Source organism: Rhinolophus ferrumequinum, chromosome 7 (assembly GCF_004115265.2).
Source record: "Rhinolophus ferrumequinum isolate MPI-CBG mRhiFer1 chromosome 7, mRhiFer1_v1.p, whole genome shotgun sequence".
Lineage (NCBI taxonomy): Eukaryota > Metazoa > Chordata > Mammalia > Chiroptera > Rhinolophidae > Rhinolophus > Rhinolophus ferrumequinum.
Window position 1 is genome coordinate 6,204,141 of NC_046290.1, and position 12,915 is coordinate 6,217,055.

A 12,915-nucleotide genomic window follows, 5' to 3' on the forward strand; every position below is an offset into this window, starting at 1 on the left:
CCTAACTTTTTTTCTATCTATTTCCATTACCTCCTCCAGGAAAACTCCCATGACAGATGTGGAGTATTTTGTGATTACTTATCCAATGTTCACTATCCCTCCCCACTTCATGGGAAGAGTACATTTCCCTGCCCCACTGGTGGACTTGGCTGTGGAACGTGAGGAGCTGGGATGTACGCTGAGTGGGGAGCACAGCTCGGCTCAGACCCCAGCACTCCTGCTCTCTGCTGAGAGCCAGTTTCACACAGAAGGAGCTCCTGGGATGCAACCACATGTGTAGACACATGGATCAGACAAACCAGACCCTGAGCCGAGAGTCAGCCAGTCCCACCCAGCAGAGCCGCCCACGGTCCACAGACCCAGAGGGAAATGAGTGCTTCCTGCAACAGCCTGTGATAGTTTGTGGCAGCACGGCCACCACCACCACCACCACCACCACCACCACCAGTGTGTGTGCTGATCAGACTGGAAGCAAGATGTTCTTATGCACAGGACATATACTAACCCACTGAATTTTCACAACAATCCTATGAAATGGATGGTATTTTAGGTTCATTTTATAAGTGACTCAAGAACAGTGATGCAACTTGTCCAAAGCCACACTACTGGGACACAACCAGGACAGCCAGCTCTGAAGGTCATGATGTGCTCTGCTCTGGGAGTAAGATTTCAGGCAATTGGCTGCTTGTGTGTTCCCCTTTCTCAGGGTTCCCAGATTCCCACAGGAATTCCTATAGCTTTGTCCTTATCCCACTGTACTGAGTTGCAAAGGTCTCTTGATGTATCTCCCCACCTAGGTGGAGAGGCCAAATACTACATGGTCCACATCAGAAGGCATAACAGAAAAGTCACCAAGTGTTGGTTAAGAGACGCATTATGAAGCCCTAGGTTGGCTCTCAGCACCAAGGACCAGCACTGTTGCTGTGATCTCTTAACCAAGCTCCATCTCCCCCAGTTGCTCTCCGTGCACCAGAGGCAGCACAGTTCTGTCTCCATCATCTTGACCAGCTCTCCAAGGCCAAACCCTCATCCTGCCATCTTGGTCTCCCATGATCTATCCTCAGAATGTCATTCTACCTCCTCTTTCACTTGTCCCAGGGCTCACTCCATGTTCCACTCCAGAACGACATTCTCTCATGCCTGCCTGAACACGCACTTCCGTCCACCTTGAGTGGTCCCACCCACTGTAACCACGTCCTTCCCACGCTAAGGCCCCATCCACACACCCCTGCCCCACCAGCCCCTCAGTGGAGCATCTTCTTCCCCACTCTGGGCTCCAGAGCACATGTCTGTGGCTTTGGTGTGTGTGTTCTCGTGCTTATGACATTCCCCTCAAGTCTACCAATGCTCTACATGCACTCCTGTTTCTGTTGCTATTATCAACCTCTTACAGATAGGATCCATGTGAAATTCATCTGTGTTATCTGGAAACGCCTAGCACAATGACTTGCAAATAGTGGGCATTCAATAAATATTTGCATAATGAATATGGGACGTTAAAACCCACTTGTTTTCATGGGGTATTCACTGTTAGCTTGTTCTAAAGGGAGCTGTGTGACGCCAGGCAGTGGGGTAAGTCACAGAGGGCACATCATCCGCCAGCTTCCTGTCAGCAGACAGTGCCCACTAGAGAGCAGCACGCTGCCCTGCTCAGCATAATTGCCAAACAGAAAGTTCTCTCGGCACACACTGTGCTCTGCAGGCTGCATCCCTGAACCAGCCCCCTGGCAAAAGAGCCTTCTGGGAACTGGCTTGTGCCACCCTCCACAGGCCTCCTGCCACCCACGCAGATGGGCATAAACCTAAGTATGCCGGGAAGCATCCATGCGTATCGGCTTGGAGCTCCCACTGAAAGATTTGTCCCTTGTCCAGCCCCGTCTGAGCAGCAAAAGCATACTGCTGTGTGATGGGAGGTGCTGCCCAGGAGTTCCCCTCAGATTCCAATTCTGGAATCCACTCATTAAAGGGTCCAGACCTGGATGTGGGAGTGAGAATGAGAAAGAGCTGAAAGAAACACTCTGGCTCCTTTCAAAGCTTTAGCTGGGGGTGTCCGTGGAGCCGGAGGGAGATGCTTTCTCTTTCCAGGTGGAGTTCAGATTGAAGGCACATCTTTAGGCAGCCGCTAAATCCATGACCTGGACATCCATGGCTGCCAGTGAGGCGGCTGGATAGCAGACAGTTCTCTCAGGGACCAGTGTGCCTCCACACACAGGGGTGAATAAAAGTTTAAAGTCTTCCCAGCTGAACCAAAACCCATAAACCGTGTTCCAACAGCACAGGTCCAGAGCGAAGGAGAATGCACTCAACATTCAGCCTTACTGATCACCCAGCTGCAGTCATATCTGAATCCAGGCTGAAAACCTGCATTGACTCAGAGGTTATCGTAATCATCTGATGGCCCGAGACGGCTAGACAACACAGACAACCAGACAACAACGTGGCCATTGGCATACATTACAATTTTAAGAGCCTGCCATTGACAAAGAAATAATACCACCTACAACTCTAAACCACTTTAATTCTGGGGGTTTTTTGTTTGTGGCGCCAAAGAGAGAGAGGACCTGCATTGATTTATTTGGTCGGTAGATCTCGCAAGTACTACCTTCCGCTGGGATTTGTGTTTTTGCCTTTACTTTCCAAACTCTAATGTGCCTATGATTCATACTGGAACAGAAGTGCAGCTTGAACTTCCCAGTCCATCATCTGCAAAATATGCCAAACAGCTACAGGACCATGCAGAAGCCACATAATGGAAAACAGATCACCTGGCAAAACAACTATCCAACGGCCAGCAGGTGACCATGGCTGGACCAATATGCTGCCCAGTACTAATGGTGCTCAGTCTCAGAAATGGGTTATAAATGTTCATCCGTGGCTGTAACATTTGGAAGCTGAGAACCTAAAGCCCTCAAGCTTTGCTGGTCACTCTAGGGGTGTCAGGTGCTTCTGTGGAGATAAAATCCATCCAGTCTGTTTATTGTCTGTCTGTTAAAAATCACTCCTTGTTTTCAGACAGCTCCAGACAGAGGCTTGACTGGGGATTAAGTATCCATCATGAATGTGGCCCAAAGACATTGAAAAAGAATGAGAGAGTAATTTAAATGTCTGCTGTAGAAGGCGTATCTTGCTGTGACAGCTCAAAATCTTGAGTTTATTAAACAACGGGGGTAACACATAGCTCTACAGTGCATCACAGTTACGCATGAAACACTTTTCTGTAAGGGAAACCTAAGTTTATTTTTAATAATGAATCAAGCTCTAGTCTCTGGGATGTTTTATACAAGAGATTTTGAAAAACTTAATCCCTATTGTTATTTATGGCTATACATGCATTTTTAGAGCTTTAAAAGTATTCAGGACCCACTGGTTTTTCAGTTACAATTAGTCCAAGAGTTTGACTTTAGCGTCTTTGGATGACTTAATTGTAGATCATAAGTGTTCTCATCTTCTCTGCCCAGAATGTTTTTGTTTTGTTTTTTCCATTCTCTACTCTTTCTGGCAGGAAGTCACTACAATGTTCATTTGTCTGGTAGCAGGATGAATGGCTAACTCCTCGCATGTACAAGTTGAAGAAGCTGTCATTTGCTTCTCGTTACCCTTGAAGGTCACTAAATTTAATACTGTGATTGAAACCCCGACCCTTCTATAAATCTCCAGAGAACTGTGATTCCTAAGATGGCAGATAATTTGGAGGTGGGATATGTTGACCTGTGCACACGTCAAACAATTATAAATTGTTTCCTTTCATCTGTCTCAGATGTAATCTACAGTAAGACTCCAAAATATAAATCCTCTCCAAAATGAGACAGCCAAGAAATAGCCCCTGAGGCTTGGTGGGTTTATCCATAGCCCTGACTTCAGATTGTGACAAATGACACTGATTGTCAACCTTGGCTTGACTCAAACTGGTGGCTTCTATCTCTGGCGTCCCTCTTGCAGGGAAAAAAACGTGTCTCGTTTATTCCGTTGTCATCATTCCCAGTCAATAAATGAGGAAGGTGCTTCTCCTAGGTAACCATCTCAAAGTGTTCTAGCTGAGCTAGTTAGTATAGAAAACGATTTGGCATTGGAAAATATATGATAAAAATCATTCTACCTTGTGCTTGTGAGGGAAGGTAGGACATTTGGGACAAAGTAGTTCTGCCTTTGCCTCTCTCAGTCCATATAATCTTTGATATCTGAGAATGGAAAATTGGTTTAATCCCTGGATACAGGTAAAGCCCTTGGAGTCTCTAGGCCCTTTGACTGGGAGTAACTAGGGGTGTATCTGTAGCAATGTAACTCTGGTGAGGTGACAGTGGCTCCTGGTAGGATGGAAATGGCATGTAAAAGTATTTGAGGCAGAAGAATTCAGGCAGAGTGACCCACAAATGAGGTCACAACTGGAAAAAGTACATTTGAGAGTGATAAGAAGGTCAAAGTTACTGACAAGTACTGAACCCCAAATCCATCTCCCTATAATTTCTATTGGTCTACATTGAAAGGGTTTTTCCTGTTTTTAATCACCCTTCATTTCAATCTAACTCACACAATCTCTCTATGTTAGTTTGGTAGAGCTGCTGGACCCAAGTACCACAGACTGGGAAGCTTAACCAACAGAAATTTATTGCCTCACAGTTCTGGAGGCCAGAAGTTCAAGATCAAGGTATCAGTAGAGTTGGTTTTTTTTGAGCCTGTGAGAGAGATTCTGTTCCATGTCTCTTTCCTGGTTTCTGGAGGTCTGAAGGCTGGAATCTTAGGTGTTCCTTAGCCAAAGACACATCACCCTGATCTCTGTCTTCACGTTCATGTCTTACTTTCTCTGTGTGGGTCTCTGTGCATAAATCTCCCCTTTCAATAAGGATACCAGTCTGATTGGATTAGTGGCCCACCCTGCTCCAGTATGATCTCATCCTAACTAACTACATCTTCAACAAACCTATTTCCAAATAAGGTCACATTCTGAGGTGCTGGAAGTGAGAACTTCAACCTATGAGTTTGAGGAAGACATGATTCAACCCATGACACTCCCTACACAGTATTTCTATAACAGTCTGTATCCTCCTCCTAAGGCTGAGGGATCAGGGCGTTCCTTATCTGAGTTGTAATAAGGGATAGAGCCTGACAGAGGCCATAGATTCACTGACATGCTCAAATCGCAGAAGCTGAAAGGAAAGCAGAAGCCAATTAGCTTAAAAAAAAAAATAAGTCTGACGGATTGCTAAACTAAAAGGAGCAAAAGGAAGTATCAAAGCTAGAATAGAGGAAGTTGTAAAACTGGACTCAACCTAAGTATACCAAAAGCAAGAAAGGATAAATGAAAGAGGTATAATTATCAAAACTAAGGTTTTGGTAAGTATTTTTTCACTCCAAATGGCTTTTCATGTTTTTGTGGAAGTACATCCAGGCCATCTTAACCAGGGCTGTGAGATCTACATAAAAGGACTGGAGAGGCTACTTTTTCAAATCCTCAGACACTGACTATTTATAATGGGTTCCATTAGTGCCTGCCTGTACCATACTGGTGCATAGGAGTGAAATTAATTTGTTCCATGCAAAGGGAGTCTTCAAGTGTTAGCACCTAATTCTTTCCCAAAACCCTAGTTAAAAAGTACTAAGAGATATTAATAACCCTACATTCTGATTGATATCAAGGCAACTTCTCCTTTTTTAAAAATAAATGTTTTGTTTTCCATGTGCTTGTTTTTATAGAAAGAACTGGATTTATGTTTCATTTTTAATAAAGAAGGCAATGACTTCTATTCCCAATAATGGCTTATTAGAACCAAACCTCCAGATGAAAGCAATTAAAAATTCTGGATAAAATATTAAGACTATCTTATTATAAGAATTTATAAATTGACAAGATAGTAAATAATAATAATAATAATAATAATAATAATAATAATAATAACTCAAAGAAAATCTAAGGAAAGAGAAATCCAGAGAACCAAGCACAAGGCATCTAACCTACTTCGACCTGAGGACGCTTCCCCATCCTGAGAAGCTCCCTCTTGGGTTACATGGCACAAGGGACAGAGGTCAAAGCCTGGGTTCTGCCTCAAGTGGGGAATCTAAAGAAGACTCTCCTCACATTAAGTTAGGGCAAAAAAGAACTATAGCCTCAGTGAGCTACAAGCAAACTCTTCCCACACATCTATTCAAAGACTGCAGAGGAGACTGCCTTGGCCCTGTTTGGAGCACATAGAAAAGGAAAAGGAAAAACGTGCTAAGAAACTGTAGCCATGGACTAACCTTTAGAGTATTGTCTGGGAGATACAGGTATCCTCAAGTTATGAACTTGATTATGGTGGTCCCAGAAGCACTCCCAGAAACTTGACAATAGAAAATGCACATCCTCTCAGGAGAAAAATCACCTTTTCACTGGCCCTCAAAATGTTACCACCATAAAATTTTGAGACCAATGAACAAAATACAAATAGCCAGGCACATAAGGAAAGAAATAACCATGAGCAAGGTTAAGAAGAAACAGTAGAAAACAGAATCATACCCAAAAGACTACAGCATTAAAATTGTCAGAAATAGATTATAAAGTAATGATTATTACTGTAAGTAGAGAATAGAAAAACTTTTTTTTGAAGAAAGGGACCTTGCACATTTAAAAGACAACCAAATAGAACTTCTAGAAATAAAGCATATAGAAAAAAAATTTTTTAATAAATGAACAAGTTTAACAGCAGATTAGAAAAAGCTTACGAGAGAATTGACCATCTGGAGGATAGGCCAGAGGAAACTACCCAGGATACAGCACAGACAGGAAAAGAAAAAAAAAAAAAAAAGACCAAAAGTATAGTGCATAGTGTGAGAATAATATAATACACATTTAAACAGAATTCCAAAAGAATAATAGAGAGAGAATGGAGCAGAAGCAATATTTGAAAGCATTATTGCTGAGAATTTTCCAGAACTAGTAAACAATTTAGGAAACCCCACAAATCCAAAGCAGGGGAAAGAAAAATCAACCTACATAAAAATCCATTATAGTAATACCACATAAAAACAAAATCTTAAAAGTAAACAAAAAAAGATAAAATACTATCAAAAAAGCAAGAGTTAAATACAACTGACCTCTTAATAGCAGTAATAAAAGTAAGACTATAGTGAAATATCTTCAACTAAGCTGAAAGAAAATAACTGCCAACCATCAAAACATAATTCAAGAACATGAGTAAAATATATTTTCAATAAACATAAACTGACACCAGCAGACATTCACAAAGGAAATCCTGCAATACAGGTTTAAGGAAAAAAGAAAAGTAACTACAAAAGTAAAGTAAAAGATTGAAGAAAAGAATGAAAAACAACTGATTTTTTTAAAGGCAAGTATAATTAAATTTTAGCTGTGTAAACAATAAAAATAATGTCTTGTGTAGAGTTAAATAAACTATAAAAATACAAATAAGTCAGAGGTGGGAAATAAAGCTAAAGTACTATACTATCCAAGAGGAAAGGAAAGATATGCATTACACTTATACTGTGATAAATTAAGTATGCATGTTGTGATTTCTAAAATAACTACTGAAAAAGACAGAGACAGAATATATAACTTCAAAACAAGATGGGAAAAACAGATTGATAAGAAATGTTTTATCACACAAAAATAGACAAGAAATAAAAGAAAAAAGAAACATAAATGAGGAGGAGCAAATTGAAAGTGCAACAAAAGGATGGTATACTTAAACCCTAACATATAAATCACTATATTAAATGTAAATGGCTTAAATGTTCTAGGTAGAAGCAAAGATAATCAAATGGATTTCTAAAATCTCAGCTATATGTTGTGCGTAATGGATACAACTAAGACATAAGGATCCAGAAAGTTTGGATAAAAGGATTGAAAAATACATAGCAGATAAATGCTAATCAAGAGAGAAAAGCCATGGCTCTCATAACACCAGATAAAATAGATTTTGAGGCAATAAATATTACTAAAGAGGTTCATCTCATAGTTATAAAGGATTGAATTCATTAGAAAGACAAACATTTTAATTCATATGTTCCTGTGATGAACTGAATGGTGGCCCCCAGAAGGATATGTCCCCATTTTAATGCCCAGAAACTGAGACTGCTACCTTATTTGGAAAACTCTTTCCTGAGGTTGATTTAAAACAAATAGATAAAAACCAAGAAAACCCAAATTCCCAATATCAAGAATTAAAAATCCTAAACAAATATTAGCACACTGATGCAGAAATTTATTTCTAAAAATCAGAGTACATAATGTACAAGAATAAACCAATGGGTTTATTCTAATAATGCAAGCCTGATTTAATATTAGAAATTAAATTAATGTATCTCATCTCCAAAAGGTACAGATTATCTCAAAAGATGTTGTCAAACTGGTAAAATTCAACATCTATTCATGATAAAATCATATATATAAAAAACGCACAGAAAAGAATTTTCTAAATCTCATAAGGGGAATTAAAAAGCACTTCCTATTTGATAGTAAAATAATGAAAATGTTTACTTTGTGATGAGGAACAGGACAATAATACTTATCACTACTTCTGCTTACGGTTGTACCCCAGTCCTACTGAGCACAGCAATATTGTAAATTTTTAAGAAATGTATTAAAAATTTTTAAGGGAGCATCAAAGATCTCTTTATTTGTAAACAATGTGATTGTGTCTGTAGAAAATTCAAAATAACCTAAAGATGCTAATCAGAAATTATAAATGAGTTTAATAAGTTTGCTCAATAATGAGGGCAATATACAAAAATCAATTGTGCTAAACAACTGCATGTTGTACTAGCATCAAACAACTGGTAAAATAAATATTTAAGACTTCCACTTACAGTAGCATCAAAAAACATATTTTTTGTGATCAAAATATATGGTGACTGTTTACATTTTTAAAATTATCACAATAAAAGACACATTGACATTAATCCCCCTCAAAATACTCCCCCTCTTTTCAAGCGCACTTATCCCGTCATTCTTGCCACTTTCTGAAGCAGTTCTGGAAGTCCTCTTTCATGAGTGTCTTTAGTTGCACTGTCGTGGCTGCCTCAATGTCCTGAATCATTTTGACTTTGGGGAAGAGCCACAAGTTTCATGGTGCCAGATCCGGTGAATAAGGTGGATGAGGACACACCGTAATGTTTTTATGTGACAGAAATTGCCATATACCAGAAGCGATGTGTGACACAGAGCCTTTATGTTGTGATCACAAAATATGGTGAATGCTGCTGCCGGGTGCCATCCAACAGAAAGGCAAGGATCTTCAATAAGAGAAGTGGTGCGTCAAACCTTAGTAACAGTGTATGACAAGTTTCAACTTGTTTGCTGCAGTCAGTTTGGTGCGAGCTATGGTTGAGAGGTGTGTTTTAAAGGATGCCATAAATCATGGATCATGAACAACGGATTAACATGAGATGGGCAAACGCTTACATCCTCCATCATGACAACACTCCATGTCACACGTCGCTTCTGGTATGGCAATTTCTGTCAAATAAAAACATTACGGTGTGTCCTCATCCACCTTATTCACAGGATCTGGGACCGTGTGATTTCTGGCTTTTCCCCAAAGTCAAAAAGACCATGAAAGGTAAACGGTTTCAATCGATTCAGAACATTGACGCAGCCACAACAGCGCAACTAAAGACACTCACAAAAGAGGACTTCCAGAACTGCTTCAGAAAGTGGCAAGAACAATGGGATAAGTGTGTTCAAAGCGAGGGGGAGTATTTTTAGGGGGATTAGTGGTAATGTGTCTTTTACTGTAATAATTTTTTTTATTTAAACATTCAACGTATTGTTTGATAACACCTCATAGATCAACGCAATATAATAGTGAGTCTAGAAACATATATATATATATATACACACACACATATACGTATGTGTACATACATATATACACATATACACACATGTCTATACACATACACATATACATGTATATACATATACATATATGCATATATATTAATGTGTGTATATATATATATACGTATACACACACACACACACACACACACACACACACACATATATATATATGCAGTAGATTTTTGCAAAGTTGTCAAGGTAATTCAATGTGGAATGGAGAAAGTCTCTTCAACTAATGATGCAGGATCATACGGATATCCATATACAAAAATAAAAAGAACACCAACCCTTACTTCACATCACATATAAAAATTAACTCAGACTAGATTGTAGACCAAAATATAAAACCTAAACTATAACTAAAACTTCTCAAAGAAAACATAGCAGAAAAATTTTGTGACCCTGTAGTAAGCAAAAGTTTCTCAGATGGAACACAAAAGCATAAGTGTAACAAAAAAAATGAATAATTGGAGTTCAACTAAATTTAAAATGTTTGTTCTTGGGCAGATGTAATTTAAAAAATAAAAAGGCAAACTCAGGAGGGAGACAACATTGGCAAAACACATATCTGACAAAGGACTTGTATGGGGAATAGAGACAGAACTGCCACAAGTCAACACTAAAAAGACAAAGAAGTCAGTTTTTAAATGAGCAAAAGATTTGAACACTTTACCAAAGAAGATACACAAATGGCGAATAAGCATGTAAGTGGTGGCCAGGGGACAGGGCTAGAGGAAGAGACGATCACAAAGGAGTACAGGAAACGTGTGAGCATGACGGAGACGTTCCCCATGATTGTGGTGATGGTTTCATGGGTATATACGTGTGTTAAAACAGATCAAGTTACGGACTTTAAATATATACAGCATATTACACTTCAATTATATCTGCGTAAAGTTGTAAAATATCAGTTACATACATATACCAGTTGTATTATATAGAAACATTACAATAAGCAAGGAAATAAAACTTTAAAAAAATTCATGTCATTGACAATTACATCAAAAATATGAAGTACCTAAGAACAAATATAACAATACATATACCACACCTACTCAAAGAAAATCATTAAACTTTAGAGAAAGACATTAGAAGACTTAAATAAGTGAATTTACCATTTTCTTGGAATAAAATATTCAATATTTCAAAGATTTTAAGATGTTAATTACTCACATTAATTATAGAGTAAATGCAATCCCTAGCAAAATACCAGGTTGTGTGGGGGCGGGGCAGGGGAGGGGAATGGACAAGGTGATTCTAAAACGCAGATGAAAATGCAAAGGCCCAAAATTCGCCAAGACACTGATGGAGAAGAATGAGGTGTTCAGACTCACTCTACTAGATATCAAGACTTGTTATAAATCTGAGGTAAGGAAGATGTATCAGTATTGGTGCAGATATAGACAAACTGACAAATGGAACAGAATATATAGCCTGAAACCATGCACATTCTCATGTGCGTATCAGATATGTGACAGGAGTCGCACTGCAAATAAGTGGCAAAAGATGGACTTTTCAATAAATTCTGTAGAGATAATTGGATATCCATAGGAAAAAAAACTGAAATAGAACCCTTACTTTATACCACAAACAGAAATAAATTCCAGTTTAATTTAAATGCTAAATGTCAGAACCAAAAATAAAAAACTTTTAGATGATAATATATGAGAATAATGTCAATACTGCATTAGTCTGCTCAGGGTTCCATGACAAAATGCCACAGACTGACAGGGCGGCTTGAACACAGAAATTTATTTCTCACAGTTCTGGAGGCCAGAAGTCCAAGATGAAGGTGTCAGCAGGGTTGGTTTCCTTGGAAACCTCTCTCTTTGGCTCATTAAACTGTTAATTGGGCTCATATTAAACAATAGCTCATATAGATCACTTTCTGCATGCTATGCTCTCTTTCAAAATAAAACGAGAAAAAAATAATTCACAAAAAAAGATGTCTCTTAGGATTAGACTTCGAAAATGACAGTGGCTGGTAAGCTGCGAGCGACTTTTACAATTGAGTACATGAAGTGGGTGGGTCGCTGGTTTGCACGTCCCAGTCAGTAGAGGGGTTTAATAGCTGTGTTTAAAGTGGCACATGTGTGAACAATAAGTCTTTCCTTAAATAGATTTTTACTAATTCTCTCCCAGCTCAAAAATCTATTCATTATAATGGTCTTTTCCTGTCTATCAGGGATAATTAAACCCCCACCTACCAGCAGCCGGGATCTCATGTCAGCCATTCCTTTGGGCCCCCGAAATATACCTCCAATCATATGTAACCAGGGCTGGGATCCCCACATGGTTAAGCTAGTCAAGAAAGAAACCCAAGAAAGAAATCAAACAAAAGCAAACAGACAGAAAGGGCAGTGGAGATTAATCGGTAGGAAGAAAAAGCTTAAAGAATTACAAGGAACCACAAGAACTTTCTGCCAGCCAGCAGATGCACTTCCATTTACAAACCACATTTTGTTTTTCACAGAGTGGACTCATCCTCATTTAAGAACTGAAAATTCAGCGTTCTTTCTGAGGTAGTTCCCCCCCTTCCCCCAACTTGATGTAAGTGCCCCAGATTTGATCGTGTCCCATTGATTATTGCGTCCTGTTCACTGCAAGCCACACATCTGTCGCACTCTGACTGGGGAACGTCCGTTGTTTGGGTTTCAAAGCAATTCTGTTCTGAGTGACACACACGCAAGCAAAGTAAGGCCAAGAGACCGGATAAAAGCGGCCCATTAGAAACCTCAGCTGCTGGTTATTTTTTTCACAAAATTGACTACATTACTCCAGCTACTGTCCACACACATGTACGACAACACCATTCTCACCGTCTGGACGACAGCCCATGAGAACGGGAGCGACGAGGCTGAAGTCTGAGTCATGATTGCAACAGCAAGGACAATAATTCTTACCTCTCACAGGATTCCACGAAAAACCCAACAAATAAAAATGGATTGAAAACATCAGTATAAAGGAGCTAAAGGTACCGTGTGCACTGTTGTAAACTAGGAAGTCAGCAATCCCATCGTGGATTGGCCAAAAAATCTAATATCCGTACGTTGTGAACTTCCAGAGACCTAAGCTGGGGG